The sequence below is a fragment of the Falco peregrinus genome, chromosome 6 (genome assembly GCF_023634155.1).
Source record: "Falco peregrinus isolate bFalPer1 chromosome 6, bFalPer1.pri, whole genome shotgun sequence".
Lineage (NCBI taxonomy): Eukaryota > Metazoa > Chordata > Aves > Falconiformes > Falconidae > Falco > Falco peregrinus.
Window position 1 is genome coordinate 54879686 of NC_073726.1, and position 20136 is coordinate 54899821.

At 41.7% G+C, this 20136-nt stretch overlaps 1 protein-coding gene across 8 annotated transcripts in view; it reads left to right on the plus strand.

The window, feature by feature from the left end:
* The first annotated feature begins 2824 nt into the window (after window positions 1-2824).
* The window catches only part of CNOT4 (CCR4-NOT transcription complex subunit 4), an 82815-nt gene continuing 65503 nt past the window's right edge, over window positions 2825-20136 (plus strand). For 2 of the 8 annotated variants that reach the window (XM_055807855.1, XM_055807857.1), the window contains exon 1: window positions 2825-3223. The gene's annotated coding sequence lies outside the window, so the exon portion shown is untranslated. Of the gene's footprint in view, window positions 3224-3765; window positions 3907-20136 lie in introns of all 8 variants that reach the window. The other 6 variants (XM_055807860.1, XM_055807858.1, XM_055807861.1 and 3 more) reach the window with 4 other exon arrangements.

Sequence of the window (20136 nt, forward strand, 5' to 3'; positions counted from 1 at the left end):
CTCTAGCTAGCACACATTGGTTATTTCCAAGAAAATGTATTCTGAAGGCTTTTCCTTGTAGATATGGAAACGATTTCTTAGAAACAGTCATGCTCTGTTATAAGACCTTTTCAAACCAAATGAAAACCAAACATTTCCAAAAGGATATAAGGTGTCAAAATGTGGCTATGTAAGACTAATCTAATGAAAACAATTGCAATTACAAAAAAAAAAAAAGCAAGAAAATAAATTATTTAAGGACATCTTAAATCTTACAATGGCCACATGATGGCCTAGTGAATTATTCTTACCAAATTAAAGCAGAGGTGGAAGCAGGGCTATGGGTAACTTTCAGTAACATCAGACAAAGTAATCTTCAGACATGTAATTTTTTTTCCACATTATTATTTGATGGTGCTGAAATTTGTGTTCATGCAGGGCTCAGCAAAGGGATATGAACAGACTCTTACTAAGGGAAAGACTCCTTAATACTGGATTAAAAGAAATCACAGAATTCACTTAATAAACAGCCTCAACTCTGATCAAGAATTGCAGCTTTTAGATATGTGATTTTCAATCTTTCTTTCCAAGTCAGAATACTTGCTTTTATTAAACAGGAAATTTTTCAGGTATTAGGTGTGTCAACCGTTACATTACTTATATAAGTCACTTACATAATGGGTACTTCTGGAACCTAATTTTTTTTATATATGGGTTGATATGAAAATGTGAAAATTAGAAATGTTTTGAGAAATATGTTTTATGTATATATATTCACCTGAACTTGTTTGACATGTAGCTATATATATGAAGTATATGTTACTATTGAATATATATGCAGAGAAACATGAAATTTCTCACATATATATGTGTTTATATTCCATTGTATATTTTGTTTTCAAAATATTATTGCATTTGCGTTCACATGTCAAGACAATGGCTGAAAACAGCATTTATTTTTATGCAGACCTGGGTCTTGCCTACAGCCGGAAGAGGTAAAGTTAATTCATAGCACTTTTCTGTTATGGATGTACATCTATCAATGTAAAATTTAATATGCATAATGTAATATTACCTTGTTTGGGGAAGGAGAATAAGCTATGCCAACACAAGGCACTTCACTGTTCGTGGAATGGGCATATTGTATGAGGCTGTACTAGGATAACACTTCAATCTAAAACACAAATGTAAAGAGGAAAACCATCATGCCACTAAAAGAAATAGTTATGCCAGTGCATTTTGTAATGAGCAATTCTCTTTCGTATCAATTGCTGAAACAAGTAAAATTCTCAGGTGGGTATTGCCATGGCAAAAGCTGTAATAGCTCGTGCACTGGAGGTGACTGATAACTAAACACCCAGGATGAGGCTGCCTTTTTGGAGAGCTAAGGATGCCTGTGCAGGGAAGCCACTGGAAAGCTGTAAAGGCAGTGACTAAAAGTGCTCTTTTTGTCTGTTAGCCGAGGGGATGAGGTCCTTTATGTGGCATGGGGGTTCCCAGAAAAAGGAAGGGAAAGTTACCGGTTCAGTTTTAACAGGCCCATGGCCCAGGGTGCCTGTGGTAGAAAAGAGGAGACAGAAGCAATGTGATTTGCGTGTGTTTGTGACAATACAAAGACAAAAAATCCCCAGGCCTTTTTGGCAGTGGAGAGATCATCTCTTTGAGAATTTGCAGGAAGTTGCTTCTGTCAAAATTACTTACAACCCCTATGCACAGAAACAGAATTTGCTTCGAATTTGTAACTGAAGAGAGAAAACCAAAACACCTTTTTCTGTGTCTTTGGCTTCTGTTGCAAATAGGGAATGGACCTGGAAAATAGTAACAAAACCAACAGCAATGACGACTACGACCGTAACAAAAAACTGCAGCAAAGGAGCAGTACCATGTGAGTGCCTGCGGCCATGGGACAGCCACGCCTGGGCACAGAGGGGCGCGCAGCCGGGGGAGCCCCCGGCCACCCAGAGCAGGGTCTGGCAGGGCAGCAGCACCGCGCTTCGGGAACCGGGGCGGCGTGGAAGGGCTCTCCAAATGTCACAACGTCAGAAAGAGATGCCCTCGTTAGCGAAGCAATCCTGTCACACCGGGTCGTCGCGGTTGGGGCCCGGGAGGATGGGGGAAAAATGGACAAAAAAGGGGAGGGAAAAGTAGGGGGGGAGGTAGCGCAGGGGTGCCCTCCCGGAGGAAGGGGCTGTTGAGCGGGGCCGATGGCAGAGAACGCCGCCCGCGGAGGGGACACCGGGGCCGCGCAGGGGCGCGGAGCCCTCTCCCGGCGGGCGCGGGGCGGGGCGCGGGGCGGGGCGCGGTGGGGACCCGGCGCTGGCGTCGGGCTGGTGAGAGCCGCGTCCCGGCCGGCGGCGGCGCCGTGACAGCTGCTCCGGCCGACAGCCGGTTTAGGGGAGGATGTTCCCTCCCTAGGCGCTACAGCCAACGACCGGCAAAGTCTGAGGGGGAAGCAGGCGGGGTCGCTTCGCAACCTGGCGGGGGGAAAATCCCAAAGCAACACCAAGAGAGGAGGAAAAAAAAGTAATAATCGACCGAGTACTTAAAATGTGCGCTGATGTAACGGTCAGCAACAGGTGGCTGGTATTGCAGCAGGTTTACGGCCGGGGAGTCCCGGTGCGCCGGGCCATGCGGTCTGAGGAGAGGGGTTGGGGTCCCCGGCCTCACCCGGGCGGCAGCGGTGGCGGAGGAGGAGCGGCCCCCCCGGCGCGGGGCTGCCCTGCGGCTGCCCCCCTCCGCGCCTCCCGGGCCGCCGCCGCCGCCTACAAGTCCCGTCAATCCCAGCGCCGTCGCGGCCGCTGCCGTCGCGCCTCGCCCCCCCCCTCCCGCCATTGCTCCCCGCCCACTGCCGGCGGCGCAAGCGCAGGGGAGGCGGCGTCCAGGGCAAGTCTCGCTAATGTAAGATGGTGGCCGGGCTGGCAGTGGAGCGCCCCGAGCTCGGAGATTACTCTTCTCTCGCGTAAAGGTCGTCGGAGCAGCCGCCCAAGCGCCCGGCCGGCCGCCACCGCAGGTCCCGCCCCAGGAGCGTCGCTGCGGTTTTCTCCCCCCCGCTTCTCCTCTCTTTCCTCGCCGCCTCTCTCCTTCCCTCCCCACCCTTCTCCTTCTCCCCTCGCCTCCTTCCCCGCACGCTCACCCACCCACCCACCTGACCGCCCCCGCCGGCCCGGCCGCCGCCGCCGCGCCGGGCAGTGTGAGGGAGAGCCGCGCACACGCACCGCGGGCCGGGCAGGGAGGAGGAAGGCGGGTGAGTGCGAGCTGAAGGCCGGGCCGGGGAAGGAAGGAGGGAGGGAGGGAGGGAGGGAGGGGGGGAGGGAGAGGCGAGGAGGAGGAGGAGGAGGAGTGGGGGGGGAGCTGGGCCGCTCTGACTACGAGAGCGCCGAGGCTTCGCTGGGACGGCGCAGGCCTCAGCCCACCCCCGGTGTCAGTCCCGGCGGTGGGGGGGACGCGCCGGGCCGCTGCCGTGCGCTGAGGGCACCGGGCCGTGTGGGGCGGGAGAGGGGGCGAGCGGGCGGCTTCTCCGCGGGGGGCGCCGGGGAAGGGGGCTCCCTCCGTGCCGCTGCCTGGGGCAGGCTGCGTTTATTTCCTCCATGCCGGCGCGGCGCGGGGGAGCCGCTGGGCTGGGCCGGGCCGGGCCGCCGGCCGGGGGTGCAGGGGGGACGGTGGCCCCGGAGCCGCTCGCGTCTGCCAGGGGAGGCCGGCGCGGCCGGGCGCGGGGATCGCGGCGTGATTCGCTTCAGATTTGCGTGGAAATTTCCTCTCTCCCCTTCTTTCTCCTGCCGGAGCCAGGCTCCATTTGTTCTTGTGATCTGCACTTTTTTTTCCTGAGAGAGAGAGGCAAACAGATGGTGAATGGTAGCCTCTTATTTTTGGTGTTGTTTTGGACGGTCCGTGTAACCTCCCGAGATTTGTCTGTCAGTAAAATAACTGGTACGTAACTTTCCGTCTCTTACTTGCAAAATACAAGAAGCCCTTTCCATTTTGTGCGTTAGCAGAAGCAAATGACACGGCTGCGTACGGGCTCTCAGTCTACTTCCAGCAACGGTCGTACAGCTCTACCTGCCAGTCTGAAAGCGAGCTGCCAGTGCCTTGGTCTGTAGGGTAAAAGAGGAGGGAAAATATACTAGATGATTATTTTAAAATGCTTTGTTACCGCACCTGAAAGGAGTTAATTGTCCCTGGTTGATATACTTGTGTCAGTATGGGAATATCAGGTACGTAGCTCATAGGAGGAGGAGTTCTCTCCTCTACAGCATATGTTAATGTAAGCAAACCCCATCAGCTAGTTAAAGCTGTGGAAACTCCAGGCCTGCAGATGTTAGCTTGCTCCTGCCCAGAAGTTTTAGAAGTTAATGATGTCTAATCACATGTTTACTGAGCCTGTACAGATTTTGAACTTTCTGTGTTTTAACTGTCTGTATTTTGTTTTAATTTTAAAAGTCTTGACTTCACCGTGCTTGCACAACTTCATATTCCTGTAAATGGCACTAAGAGAAGAGAAACTCATAGCAAAAAATTAATATATATGGAAGAATCAAATTCCTTCTAACTCCTTTCCCTGCTTTAAAAAAAAGGAAAGAGGAAAAGAATAAAATGAAATACAGGCTTGTGAAGAGCAGATGATAAAATCACTGTTTGGCTTGAGAGTGTGAATTAGTTTCAGATGGCATACAAATATTCAAATATACTTCTAGTTTCTTAGCATCTCTCTAATAAAGTAGTGAGCTAGTGCATGGTGTAGGATTCAGATGTGTTGTACTTTAAGCTTTTGGGATTCTGTGGTAGAGTTACCATTTCATAAACAAGACAAACACATGTAAGCATTCAGAAATGCTTGGCAGTTGAACTTGGCTGAGTTGCAAATGAAGTTCATTCTAGGGGAAAGGATTGTTTTGGGAAGGGGGAATACAATGATAAAATTATCTCTGCTTTTAACTTACCTGTTTTCTCGGGTGCCTCTTTATTAGCTTTTAAAATGATGAGTCTTGGAGGATCCTAACAGCTTTTCTCTTTACAGAGAAAAAGCGGTGAATACTTGTCAGGAATAGTGCTGTATTAATTTCTTAGTGTCTTTTCTTCAGAACATTTAAGAACAGCTATATGGTGCCCACTAAATTAAAAGGCTTGGGTTAAAGAAGCTGGTGAGAGAATATGTACAAGTATGTGGCTTTTTTGTTTAATGAAAAATATTCATTATAAACAGATGCATCTTGTGCTTCATGGCTGCTCTTCAGGAAAGTTAGGATATTCTTTGAGTGAAATGTTTTGAAATTACTCTGGCCAGAACCTTAAGTACAGGCCCCGAAGGCTTAACTCTGGGAACTGTTTTTCAAAGAGGTAGGCAAAATTTTGAGATTATTTCAAATAGATAGTGTTTTGTAAGCACAGGTAACTGCTGTGTGGCTGATCATAGATTGCATCTTAGGCCTTTGACAACTAAATTCGTTGTTCTGGTAAGGTGAGGCTGATCTATAGGCCTTACTACTTGTTGGAAGGAAATTACTTGCTCAGCAAGACTGCTAGGATCAAGAGTTCTTAAACTTCTAATTGCTGAATGGTGTCTTAGGTTGTATGAACCACCTTTTGTCCAACTTGCAGTTGTGTGGTATTGCTGAGATGACTTGAGTAAGCACATATGTGAAAGACTGTATATCTTACCTTGCTTTAATGTCCTGAATATTTCAGCCCTTTAAATACATTGATGCTTTTTTTGCTTTCCAGTGTGTGTCTTTCTACCTGGGTTGTCCCACTTTCATTGGATGGAAAGTGTTGAGAGGAGTCAGAGCTCTATGAATAAATAGAGCCTCCATCTCTCTGGGCCCCCCTCTTCTGGTTCTTGGAGAATAGTCCAGGAATTCATTCCTTTCAGGAGATTGGTTAACATTTTAACAACTGTAAACATTTATCAGGCTTGGAAAATGAGGTATAGCAGCAAATGGTTTGGCATGGCTTGAGATCTGCTCAGACCTTCTGGTTCTTCCTGTAAGCAAATTGGGAGGGCAGTGTGAACATCTAGCAGTAAATACGAATATAACCTCTGTAAGTAAAGGCATGTATACATTTTTGCATTAAACTGCTTGGATCGGTTTGCATGTTTTAATCAGACTGGATTTTGTTATCACACACCAGAAACTTTGATATGCTTGGTTTTGTCAGATGGCATTTTTCTTGTGCGAGCTTAGAAAGGGGATCCTCGTAATTTTCTTACCTCAAAATTGGCTCAAAGATTCTGCTAATTTAGTGGAAGTCCAGCTAGCTGTTATTAGACTGGCTACATGAACTTAAAGGGAAGAATTGGTGTTTAATGATTTTTGCGTAGTACTAAGATCAAGCAGGGTTTGTGGCGTGGGGTTTTTGTTTTCCTTTCCCTTGGCTGTTCTGGGAACATGACAACTCCAAGGTATTTCTTGTAGTAGTCTATCATTTAAATGGAGCTTACAAGTGACTTCTAAACACATATGTACAAAATAATGCATTTCATAAGTTATCTTAAGCACATACTATGCACATGCTTTGACAGTTTGAGGAAGCCTGCATCCAAAACCATCAGGAGAATACAGGCTGAGAGAATGACACTCCTTGTCCCTTTCTTTCTGTGTACCCTGAAAGCTAGGTGCTGTGTTTTTCTGGAGCAGAATATGTTAATTTCATAACGATTAATCAATCATCTGTCTATTTTTATTAGGCACTTCATCTGTTGCTGGCTTTCAAACTGGGGAATGGTGGGTTTGGGTCAGCATAAGGGGGATTTTTTTTATCCTTCAGTCACAGAGTTAAAAGTAGATGTAGAGATCAAGCAAATGTGCTACTGAACTTGCTGGAAAGGGAGCTTAGCGCTTGGCTGAGGCTTGTGCCCTGAGCAGTGCTGTCTGCTTTTGATCAGGTTTTGTTTTCTTGCAAGGGAAGAAGGGAAAACTTCTGGCTTTCTAACATACTGTGATTCCAGCACGGGTGTCTATCTTGCTGATGTCTTGAGAAGAATAGATGTCTAATAGGAAGGGGGTTCTAATTGACTGCAATATCTGATACAAAGTAACTGTACTTCTACATATCTTGGTTGTGAGATAGAGGGTCCCCTGTTATTGTGCAGATCCTTGGACTGTTCCCTCTGGGCTTTGGGTGTTTAACTCATCACAGCTTAGCTGTCCTTGATTGTTGGAAGTTAACATTGCAGTATCTTATATTTGATTGCAAATATTAATTGTTAGCCCGAGGAATTTGGGCTGATGTTTGTTTTTAAGGAATTTTTATTTTAGAGAAATGAAGTGGATAGAGAAAGAAACTGTAAAATGGCAACGCACTTACTTTTCTTGACTTCGAATTTCTTCTAATGAATTCTTCAAGTTGTGAACAGAATCACAAGAACTTCCTAGGAATGACCAAAAAATATGACAGGAGTAAGTGGGAGTACATGTTCTATCGCTTTCAAGCAGTGCTTCATTCCTGGTTTTACTTTGGCACATTTTTAGGCCTTGTTTGTGGTGGACTGCAACCTAATCTTATGTTTTGGACTACTGAGCTCTAATTTCTTCCTTGCTGAACAGAAGGGGCATTTGCTTTTCACAGTGTGGGTGTTCTTAAATGGTTCTTCCACGTAATATTTGATATAGAAAAGTAGTAACTAAAAGTGTAGCAATCACACTTGCAGGACAAAATACACTGCATAGGAAGACTTGCTATCAGGTGCCTAGCTTAATGCAGTGGAAAAGTGAGAAGCTGGGCAATTTGTTTCAGGAACACTGAATTCAACAGATTAAATTTATTTGAAAGCTGGCTTCATGTTATATTTTGGTTTAAAGTTTCTATCACCAGTGTAGATTTAATATGAATCCTGTTTGAATGGTGTACAGTAATTTTCAATTGCAAGAGGCATGGGCTGAGACACCTATAGTGTGAAATACTGTACTTGCAGGTGGAGTAACTATTACTTCTAAACCCATCTCCTATTACATGTTATAATAACTTATCTTAAAAAAAACCAAAAAAACCAACAGAATTTGAGTGCAAGAATGGGAGGAAGTAATTCAATTATATTTGTATGTGCTTTGGAGCTACCTACCTGAGGGAGTTCAGGTGATAGAAGTTTTGACGAAGGTAATGTCCCAGATAGGTAAGCACATGGTGGCTGTTGTTCAGAGTTTCAATTTTGCAATACAGCCTAGAAATCTAGGAAAATGAGATGGGGAGGGAAAAGTACATAGCAGTAATCACTAGATGTGTGGAGAAAGTGTTCAGCTACCTTTTTTTTTTTTCTTTCTCTACCTGCTCTCCAGATATAATGAGTGAAGGTAGGTATATGTAGCTATAGCTGTGCCTTGTCAGTTAAAGACCTAAAGCTTCTCTGTGATCTGTAGAATTTACCTTGGGCTGTTGGACGTTGCAAAAATAGAAACTATTCCTTCTCTTTGAATAGCTACTGCTTTATTACATATGACTTCTTCCTTTTCTATTGAATGAAATCTAGAATTATCTCATTCATAAAAAGCATCCTCTGAGAGCTCCTAAACTAGCATAAAATGAAAGACCAAAACTTGCTAGGTAAAATTTAGCGTTTATAGGTCAACTTGCCCAATAGTTAATTTGAATCCATTGCCCCCAATCAGTGTGAACTGTAGGGGCCCCTAAACTGCTGGAATTATGTTAAAAGCATTGGTCTAAATGAGAGAGGACCAGTAGCATTAATCCAATTTGTGTAGTGACTTAATCTTACCACCTTTTATCGTATAACTGCTGCTTGGCAGACTCCTTCGGAATGCCCGTGCTTCTGTTGTTTCTTTAGCAAGTTGAATCCTCTTTCCTAAGAAGGTAAGGTTTCCTTTTATGAAACTTCATCCTAGGTTAAGGGTCAAAGAAGTTATAGCTGAGGAACCACATCTGAGAAATTATAGCATTTTCCCATATTTGAAAGATTCTTTGCTTATCCTTTAATTTAGTAAAGCATGTATTTAGCGTTAGTGTTGTGGTTTCACAGTTAGTGGCAAACTGGTTCTAGAACATCAGGTGGTAAGTCTGAAACTAGAGGGTGATCACTGGTTTTCTTTTACTGTTCATGTATGTTGGAAATTTGGAAGAACAGCTGGGGAGTTTAAGGAAGTATCAGCTCTTAAACTCCTCAAGCTGTTTTCTGCTCATGGGTATGTCATCTCCTGGCTTAGATTAGTTTTGTTTTTGTCTTGAATAGTAGTTATAATTGTAAGCATGCTTCAAGGTAGGTCCATTCTCATGTTTTCACCAGTGTAGTGATTTCCTGTTATAATTGAACCGTTTTAGAGCCATTAATTTCTTAATTCTTATGCTCATGTTCTCATTCAGATTTAACCTTGAGGCTTGTGATTCCCTGGGGGTGGGGCAGCGTCATACCTTGTATGAGAACTATTGCTCTGGTTACTACTATATAAATACATAGCACAGTGAAACTTGGTAAGAACCAGCTGCGTTGTGTGACCACATGACTCCTGACAGTGTTAAGAAAACAGCATACCTCAGGCAGAAACTGCTTAGAATGGGTTCTGTGGATGATAGAATCTTTTTCTGGAAACTGGCTAACTGCTTTCAAGTTTGGTGACCAAAAACAGAACACCATACAGCCATCTTTATAAGGAAGCCTATGGTAGTGTGACTTTTATTTCTTTGAGCTTAGTTATATAGAGTATAATTAAAGTGAAGAATCAGAGAATAGGTACTTAAAAGTAAAATGCTTGTTCTGTCCCTACTTATAATTAATACCAGTTACCATGAGTCTTTTTCAATTCTTTACACATGTACACATATATTAAACTATTGAGTAGAGGTGAGGAAAAATTTGTTTTCAAACAAATGTAATTTGGTAAGACAAGGTGAGAGGCAGGCTCCTTTTGGCACTTGAAGTGCTGTAGTCATCCATGCTTAATAAATGAGCCACTTCCTGGTTGAGAGGTGCAACTAGCTGCTGTTTCTGCTGTATTCATTGTGTGCCAACTCTGAAAGCATGATGAAGGTAACTTCTATAGAGGAACAGTGCAGCATCTTTTGATGGTACTGTTTTTTTTCTGAGATTTACAATGGATTCAGGAAAGGCCCTAGTATATGGAAGGACACAAAAGGAGATGGACTTGGTGTTACTTTCTGGTTATTTGCCCAAATCTAAAGCTGGATGTTAGAGTATCCCCTCAAACAGAGCTGACAGCAGCGTAAATGTTTCTGAGGCCTCCTTAATATTGTCTTAATTTTGTTGTTCTTTTGTTTTAGTTCCTAAAGAAACTAAAATCTAATAGCCAGTTCTTCATTCCCTTAAGGCAGTTACTTGAATGTCATATGGGGTTCTTGTTTGCCTTGTAGGCTTAGGCTTCGCCAAAGGAACTGCATTCAGCCGCTTTTGATCAGTGTAAACTCAGAACTCTCTCTGTTAGTATTCAGAAGTCACAGCATTTAAAGGATATGCTGGGCAAGTGCATTTGCAGTCAACTTGAACTTCTGTGGTTTTTGTAGCGTATATTTGTCATAGTCTGAGAGATTATTTGTTTGGGATTTAATTTAGTGCTTTGCACATACTAAGTGACTCCTTAACTTCACCTAGAGTTAATGCAGCTCATATAGTTGAAGTAGCAGTAGAAGGAATTAATTGAAACTTCTAATACACATCCTACTTAAGTTTGTGGAAGCGGGCACTCTGATTTTGTGTATTTTACTAGACTGTTTCTTCTTAGAATGCTAAATTAGTTTTCCCTTTCTACCCATACTTTTTAGAAAATGACCTGGAAAACTGTTTCCCCAGGATACTTCTTAATACTCTCCCTTTCTTTTTTTCTTTAAGGCAGTTGCTTTGTGTGTGACTGTCTCTAAAATGTGTTTACTGCAGCATATAGGTTATCTTCAAGCAGTTGTATATTCTGCTTACCACTGAGATAAAGGTACTTCCCTGAACACAGTTCCTGATCTTTCTCAGCTTTGTTGTTTAGTAACAAATCTGTGTTTCCCTGTAAAGTAGAAGCAGAGGATTGTAGCTTGCCTACCATATATTTGGGAATGGGGATTTATGATGTGAATGAATATTGCACAACACTACCACCTTTCTGGATTTCTAGCAGGTATGTGGAGTGAATGACATAAAGATTATTCTGTCCTCTGAAGTTTTCCTGTGCTTCTAGGGTATACGCTTGAACTCTTGGTTTGCTTTTTGAAATAAACCCCAGTCTTTTGCAAATACAAAATGCATGTCTACAGTAATGCTGCAACTTACTTTGACCAGTTTTAGACTTGAATACTTCTAAGTGGTTATACCTTGTTATTAATTTGTGAATCCTTGAAACTTTGTAGTTTTTATCTCACTGGGGGATGCAACCTTCATTTCAAGGCAGTGACGCAAGACTCTGGAGTATTTAAACTCCTGTGTTTAGGCATAATAAATATAAAATTTTGAATAATTCAAGGTCATCCCTATTTTCTGGATAAGAGAAATGGAGTTTCGTTCCTTGTAATGTAACTTTTACCCTTGGGACAGTCTTGTGATTGTTTCCACCTTTATCTTTGTTTGCATTGACTTTTATCAGGCAGAAATAGGGATAAAAGTGAACCATAATCAGTAATTTCTGAGATTTGTTGCCTAAAATATTTGGCCTTGTAGAACCGAGCTCTGCCTTGTGCTGTTTTTTGTTGTGATGGCGATCTTATTGGCTGAAGAATGGTCAAATAAGTGTAATCTTCCAACTTCCTGAAAGGTATATTTTATATACTTATACTACAATTTATGCTTAAGCAGTAGAAAGGCTGGGCATAGAGTGGCTACTTCAGAACTTAATTTCACCCTGCAGTTCCTAGAATTTTATCTTCTTGTCCCAACAGTGTCTTCAAGGTGTGTAAGATTCAGTACAACCCAGAAAAAAGTGAGCATGAGGTAGAGATTTAGGTGTGGTGTTTGTTCTGTTTTCCAGTTCCACATTTGTGGGATAGTGGGTTTTGGTTGGTGTTTTTTTTTATTCTTTTCCCCATGAAGTAAAATTCCAAGTATTCTCTTTAGAAGCCAACAATAATCCTAAAGTGTGATTGAGTATGACTGTGACATGGTAGACATTTGTACTATTTTCTGTTGCCTCACATATTAGCCAATCTTTGTGAAGCAGCATCCTGCCCTGTCCCAAGCAGATGTCCTAAGCACAGTATTTTATTTTTCTTACTTAAACTGAATTCTGAGTCCATGTTTTTCTTCAGTGAATAGAACTGATAGATCATTGTGTTTAAAATCCAGTATTAAATACCCAGATGTACTTTGTGTTTTATCCAGCTGTGTTCTAAGTTGTTAGAAGAGGTACTTCATTGTCTTGAATTGTGTAAAAGAATTCCAGATTTTAGAGGAGCTTCACCCTTTGCCATTTTCAGCATAAAATAAGAAATAAGCCAGGGGCCTAATTTCCACCTATTTTCTGATAATGCCACAAATTTGGACACAGGATATGTGCTTATTTGCAGCCAGTTTTACTTTCCAGATACTTACATGTTTGACTTTTTTTTTTTTTTTTTTTCCTGTCAGACTTTGCAGATACTACCCACAGGGGCTAATGTTTTAGGTGTTTGTGCACTCCTGAAAAATTTTAAGTGTTAAGTACCTCAGTGTAGATATTAATGTACCTTTAAAGTAGAAATGGGCTTTTAGTATTAAACTTCTATCGTAACTTTACAGTTCCACTGTACCACATGGATTTATGCACTAAGACTGTGACCTTGTGCAACAGCAGTGTTTGTGCTAGGGAGTTGTTTTAATAAAAGCAAATGTAGGCTTGGTTCTCTGGTTCAAGCACGTTCTGTAATTTCAGTATAGTTGATAGGCCTCTTCCATTGAGTAAAGTTTACTACTTAAGTGTTTGTAGGATCAAAGCTTTAATTTCTAGTATTTTGTTTTTCTGCCTTGAGTGCTGCCTAAACATGTTGCTGTGTTGCCTTAGGTTTAAAATGGAAAGTATAGACAGGTTTATGGGATCGTAGAATGATTTGGGTTGGAAGGGACCTTAAAGATCATCTAGTTCCAACCAGACTGCCATGGGCAGGGACACCTTCCACTGGACCAGGTTGCTCAAAGCCCCATCCAGTCTGGCCTTGAACACTGCCAGGGATCGGGCATCTGCAGCTCCTCTGGGCAACCTGTTCCAGTGTCTCGCCCTCACAGTAAAGAATTTCTTCCTAATATCTAAGCTAAATCTATGTTCTTTTAGTTTAAAGCTATTGCTCCTTGTCCTATCACTATGTACCTTTGTAAAAAGTCCCCCTCCAGATTTCTTGGAGGCTGTCTTTAGGTATTAAAAGGCAGCTGTAAGGTCTCCCTGGAGTGGTCTCTTTTCCAGGCTGAACAAGTCCGACTCTTTCAGCCTCTTTCATAGGTTGGGTGCTCCAGCCCTCTGATCGTGGCCCTCCTCTGGACCCGCTCAAGCAGTTTCATGTCTGTCTTATGTTGGGGGCCCCAGTTAGTTGTTCAACGAATAATCTGTTTCCAAATTGTTGAAGTGTTGATTAGCCTGTGGCTTAAACTGACCTGGCTACTCTTCTGTGGTGAAAGGCAAGCATTGTTGCTTTTTGCAAAAGTAAAGTTTGCTGTTTTGGTGGTTTGTTGGTTTTTTTTTTCCTTGTTTTTTTTTTTCCCCCCCTGTCTTGTGGCTGTAAAGGTATTAAGAGTGTGAATGGCTGAGAGTGAATCTCAGGGCAGTGCCTGTGCTGTTTCCCAAGTTTTAGGACAAAGTGAAGAGACTGACCAAATCCTTTTCCAGCTGTGCGATTCTTGGTAGCTTCTCAAGGATTCTGAAGAATTTCTTTAAGCAGGCACAAGGATTGCATTTATTTGTAGGGTTTTTTTTTAAAAAAGAAAAAGGGGCTGGATGAGGAGTACAGACCTTTCTCTGACACATTTGCTTCCTTTCAGCTAGGAATGAAAGGACGGACTTGAGTTTTCCAGAGAGATACGGAGGTCTTAGAGAAGATTCCCTGTTTACTGTTATGGAGGTATAACTGCTTCTTGTATCTGTAGGTTCTTCCACCTGCCATTTTGAGGAAAGAAAGGACTGGTACATGGCTCAATAACTGCTAGGAGGTCTAAAGTAAATCTTTGGGTACGCCTCTTCTCCTTTAGTCCTTCCCTTCCTGTCTCTGGGCTTCCTTGACTGATGAGTCATGACATGGCTTTTCCAGCAGTTAATGATTCCTGATGTTACTTGCTTCACCAAAGAGTGAGTGTCTTTGAAGAGCTGATACTGTCCTGAAATATCTTGCCATTAGCCTGATCAGTAACTTTGTAGGACTGGATGGAGGACTGGGAAAAGTGATATAGGAATTCTTGCTTGTAATTGTCAGTAGGGCACTAACCTTAAGAGAAATTTACTTCAGATGCTGGAGTGCTTGCAGCTTCTTGGTTAACGTCTTTCACTTTTTTTATAACTTAAATGGTTTAGGCAGTAGCCCTAGTAATGTACTGTTACTCTCCTTCCTGACATGTTTCTGATCCACGGACTTTGAGGGTTTTTTTTTATTCTCCCCACTCCCTTCCAGTTCTGGGCTTCTTTACTTTTTCCTGTGCAACCAAGTGTGCGTGTGTGTGTGTGTGTGTGTATGTGTGTATATATATATATATAAGCCTGTAAAACTTCTGCTCTACTCGGCAGAACTGTCATTCAACTGTATGGCTATTTTAGAAGTTCTTCCATAGCTCTAATTTGAGTTTAGAAGCAGAGCTACAGGCTGAACATGAGTTCCATTCACTTAACTCTCTTTAGAGTTATTTCCTGGAGAGGGTTTGTAGTGAGCCTAGAAAGGCAGCGTACAACTCCAGCTTGTAGTAGAACAGGCTTCAGTATGAGGTTTTAGTTTCTGCAGTTTTATCTGGGTAAGTGCAGGGATGAAGATCAAAAGCAACTCTTAATCCAAACTTTATAATGTAATGGAAGACTTTAAGTCTAGCAGATGCATATGAGAAGTAAGAGTTTGCTAAAATTGTCTTGATTGTGAGGAAAGTGAATATTCAGCCTGCAGAAGAGAAAGCGGTGGGAAGCAGGGGGAACTAACAGTAACCTTCTGGTACCTATGGGCTGGCTATTGAGAATACAGAGCCATACTTTTTATAGCAGTGTGTGGAATGCAGGCAAGAGACAGTAGGCATGCATTAAAATAACTGCTTTTAGGAAGAATGTGTTTCACCATGGAGTGGGACAGTCATTGGAACAGTAAAAGAGGATCTGCAGCTTGCATGAATGTTTTGATGCCCAACTGGGTAAAGCGCTGAGTTATCAAGACTGATGTTGCTGTCCTTGCTTTGAGCAGGAGGTTAACTGGAGAACCCTAGAGATCCTTTCCAGCTGGAATTTTTCTATGATTCTGTACCAAAAAAGTGTAAAAATTCTCAACTTCATTAATATGAAGTTGTCCATGTTAGAGCTTGAAATTAAGAATCAGTAATGGGCCTATATTAAAAGCCTTCACGTGTAGTGTGGCTTCGGTAGAAATGCAAGGTTTTTAAACTTAAAGGTACTCCTTGATGTAAACACGGAAGCTTATGGGTGTGATACAGAAGATTGCTGAATCTCTTGCACGGTCAAAGGTCGTTTCTTTTCTTAAAGTTTGAGCTGGTTGCTTAAAAATGGTGATGGAATTCTCAGAAGTTAAATAACTTTTCCATACACTGTCCATGGTACTGCAGAGGCAGGCATTGCCCTTCCACAGTGGTAGTCAGTTTGAGGGTATGTTGGAATAAAAGTGGCTTAGTATTGAAGCTGGCGTAAGTTGTGTATGTGATGGTGTTTTTGTGGCTGTTGCCCGCCCCTGTAAGGTTTTTCTTCTTGTTCATCCTTTGGGCTAGATACTTTTGCTCAAAGCCTCAGGAATAGTAACAACACTGTGGGTGGGTAAATGCACATTCACGCAGTTGTCTTTGCAAAAAAGCAGGAGAAACAGACTTTGCTTATGTTGGCTAAAAAGCACAATTTTATAGTAGATAATCCAGAATAATTTCTGCAACTTGTAACTGCAAGTAAGCTATAATTTGTCTTACGGCAGAATTTAGTCTCAGTTTTCTGCTTAAACGAAGAACTTTAGGTAGCTTCCTAATGATCAGCAGGATTATGGATAGAGTCCTAAATGAAAGACAAAACTAGGTGTTGAACATCGTTATGGTGGTTTACAGCTTTGGCAGTGTCCCCTGGGAAAATGCAGGCAATGAAGAAAATCTGGTCCTAGCACCCAAAACTTCATTTTTTTTCCCCGTGTATCTAAGAATGAATACTGTCCTTTACCCAAAATTCACAAGCTTGAGAAAGAATACCTGCAAAGTCTAGGACAACTAACATAATCAGAAAAGTGTTTTTAAATTAACCCTTTGTTACACTGATATTGCTGTTAGATGAAGGCTGAAGGACACAGTACTTGTATTTCCTTTAAAACCAAACCACTGGACAGTAACACTAACTCTTTTGACTTGTCATGGTTTAATGGCTCTTGCAAACTAGAACTAATAGGACTGATGAGCTAGTACAGGTATCTGTAAACTATTCAATATCTTTATAAAATGCTGTAAAGGAGCTTTTTTTGCGTCTACTAATGTTCTTCAACTCTTTGTCAGTCAAACAAGTTTAGCAGCAGTAATATAAAAAATTGTAAAAGTGTACCTTGGTTCTGGCCTGGAGGAATATGAAGGAAGCTCATTCTTCAGGTTGCCTTTATTTTTTGGCTTCTCCCCACAACTTGTAGCTTGGTGTGGTATAGGCAAACTGGGGTACTCTGGGTAGCAGAGACCTGGACTTTAGCTGACATGGGTCTATAGTTAGTAGTTTACATGTCATGGTCACTACTAACCCTGACCTAGATCTAGGTGCCAGCTAAAAGGTCAGCATTCTAAAATATTAAGGGACTACTGGAGAAGTAGTCCTTTGCAAAAAAACCAAAAACAAACCCCAAAAACCATTCAGCTCTAAGAAGAGCAGAGATGATGGACAGGCTCTTCACCTAAATGTATGGGTTCTTAGTCTTGTTTTGTCTGGGGATGTTGAACATGAAAGTGCCTTTTCTGTTGTTGTGGGTTGTTGCCGTTTGCCTTCTACGTAATTTATCAGTGAATTATATTTGGTACTTTGACTGTTGCTAGTTATATTGAAAAGAAATTTTAAATACTACCTTTCTCCATCTAAAAATGCAAGTGTAACATTTATCTTGAGTAAGATTTTTTTTTGGAAGGTAAAGGGGAAAAGCTTCTTAGACCATATAAGCAATTCTGCATAATGGTCTTTTAATAAATAATTAGTATGAGACAACCATTCTGAAAGACAGAATGCCTTTTTAAAGGTTGAAAAAAGTTGAGAAGCAGACCCTGTATGTTTTGTGGAGAGCAGTAAACTCCTGTGTTTTTTCAGTTTAAGCTTGTGTCAGTTAATATATTTTCCTGTGTGCAAAGTGTGTTGTGGTAAATTGTAGCAGTACATGACTGCAGTTTCACGTGAAATACTTGGCATTATTTACATACCCATATGTAATGAATTCTGCCACCTATACTCCAAATTTGTGTTGAACTGTGAGAAGAGACTAAATGCAATATGTGTCTTGAAACATGTTGAACATGTTTAAATAGGAAGCAGATATAGTTGGGATGTTCAGCAACCATAATGCTGCCTGTTACGGACACTGTGTGATGATCACTGTATAGTAATACTTTGGGATTTTTTTGATCCATTTTAAACTGATGCAGTGTTTAACTGCTATGCCATAGTTGATCTTAATCAATTGACTTTCAAAATGTCATGCTTTTCATGCTTTTCCTGTTGCTGCTCACTGAGAATAACAGGGTAAATGACAATTCTTACACAAACCCTATGAACAACTTCTTAAATTAATCTAACTTCTCCTTAATTCTGATGAAAATTTGGGATGTCAGAGTGCTGAATACATTAAAGAGAGCCTATTTATAACTTAAATCAGTCAATTACTGAATTCTGGAAGTGTCAGATTTTGTCATTCTGTCTCCCTGTGCAAGGTAGATGTAGAGGTAGTATCTTGTTGGATGCAGAGATAGTATGTCATGTTAGACCACTATACCTGTTTATTATTGGTGCTGGACATAATCTTGGCCTACAAAGTTTGTGGCTGCTTTGGCGTAGGATGAATGCAGGAGTGTCTGTGAGGCACAAGACATGGCTTCTCCATCTTTGGTAGCCTCAGAACTCCAGAGGCGCACAGTGCTAGAGAAGGAAAGACATTTTCTTTCCCTCCATACTCGCTCTCATCTTCTCTTGGGGCCATCTTTGATCTGTGTCCTGCTGTTTAAGAAAAGCTGCTGTGGGCACATACTTTGTCTTTGGTATTGATTCCTCTGCGCTCAGGTGTAACACAGTGACTTGTGACTTCATGATGAAAATCTTAATTCTGCATAGTGATATCTTATGCTATTTGATACACTATGATCTTAATCTAGAGAGAATATTCTGTGCACCCTAGCCATGTGTCTCAAGGAATTAAACCCCCCTGTGGCTAAAAATGTCTCTTTACAAGTGTTGAGAACAGTTTTCAGGCTCTCATTGGAACTATTTTCACATGAAAGTTGAAAGTCTAAACTGGAATTTTCATTGGAAGTTGATTGCTGGGAAGTAGTACTTTTCTCCCCTGCAAGAAGTCCTAAGGTAATGATGTGAATTCTGTGGTCAGTTTTGAGCTCTTACCTTGCGGACAAGGCAGCTAACCTGACAGCCGCTGTAATCTGTAACCCAAAGTAATGGGGCAGCGGGAAGCACATCCCTGCTGCTGGTGTTGCCAGGCTTTCTTCCTTCTGGGAGAGGATGTTACTCTCTTTAACTCTCTGACTTGGGATTTCTTCTCCGCATTACCTACTCCACCCAATGAGCATTTCCTTCCAGAGGGAAGGGAACTGAGTTGTTGACATTCCATCAGCAACAGAAATACTTCATCCCTTTCCAAAGGTTTGATGTTTGTTTGAGAGCTGGGAATTTATCTGACTGATGTTCTGGCGTAAACTTGGGTACAGTGATGTAGTTGGGATGTGCATGCATGACCAAGTTTTAATAAACAGAATGGAAAAAAACAAGTGGGCAGGGGGGAATCCACAAAACCAAAGGTGCTGTTTATTCACCCTGACTATGCAGTATTAGCTAACTACTGCCACATTAATGCTTTATGGGCAGTCTGAACTACCTGTGTCTTTCTATGTGCATTATATTATCAGCTAAAACTCTTGATAACATCTGATTTACCTATCTGTATGCACAATTTTGATCACAGGCCTTTTATATTACAGTAGCTAAGGAGAAGACACTTAACTTGCTTTTTAAAGACAAATGTTCCTTTGTGAAAAGCAGGTAAAATCTGTCTGTTATTGAGTCAGAGGGGCAAAGATACTTCATGTGGTATTGTAGTCTGTACAGATCATTTTACATCCTCTTCATTACTGTATGTATCTGGCCCTTATGCCGTTGGGTATTAAAAGAACTTGGAATGTGTAGCCTGTTCCCTGTGAGACGGCTACAGCACTTGTAAGGAAGCAAATAACCTGGGTGCCATGTCCCTGAATAATATGATACCCTACTCTCTCTCCAAGTCTCCAGGAAATAATTTTCTATAATTATGGTGTTTACTAGATAAATGTTGGAAAATATCTTTTTAAAACCCAAAGAGTAAGTCTTCAGTGTGGTGACTTAGTATTATTCTGAAAGTGGACATTTCTATTAGAGACAGTGAAACCACTCCACTGTGATACAGGAGCGCTAATAAGGGTTTTCTGCTTGCTCTTTAAAACACTTAATTACTATTCAGCACCTTGCAGATAAAGGCTAAAACGTGCTGTAAATTTTCTATTACAGGTTTGTAATCACACGCTAGCCCACACAAAAGGGCAGTGCAATATGACCCATTGTCTTATTTTCTTGTTTTTGCACACACGTTTCAATGGAACTTCTGTGGTTTTAAGACTAATTTTGGAGGACTTTTTTTTTCATCAAATTAAGCTTTGTGCTTAACAGTTCTCCTAAAGCAAATACAGCGTGTCAGATACGAGCTAGTGCTATCTGTCCTGTAGTTAATACACAGAAGAAGCATAAATGTAAAAAGCACACTTGTATTTCATTCGAATTCATTGTTACTTGGCTTCCTGATACCAAGACCCTAGAAAGTCTGAAAACTAAAACAATAGACTGGAATATTTTTCTTGTT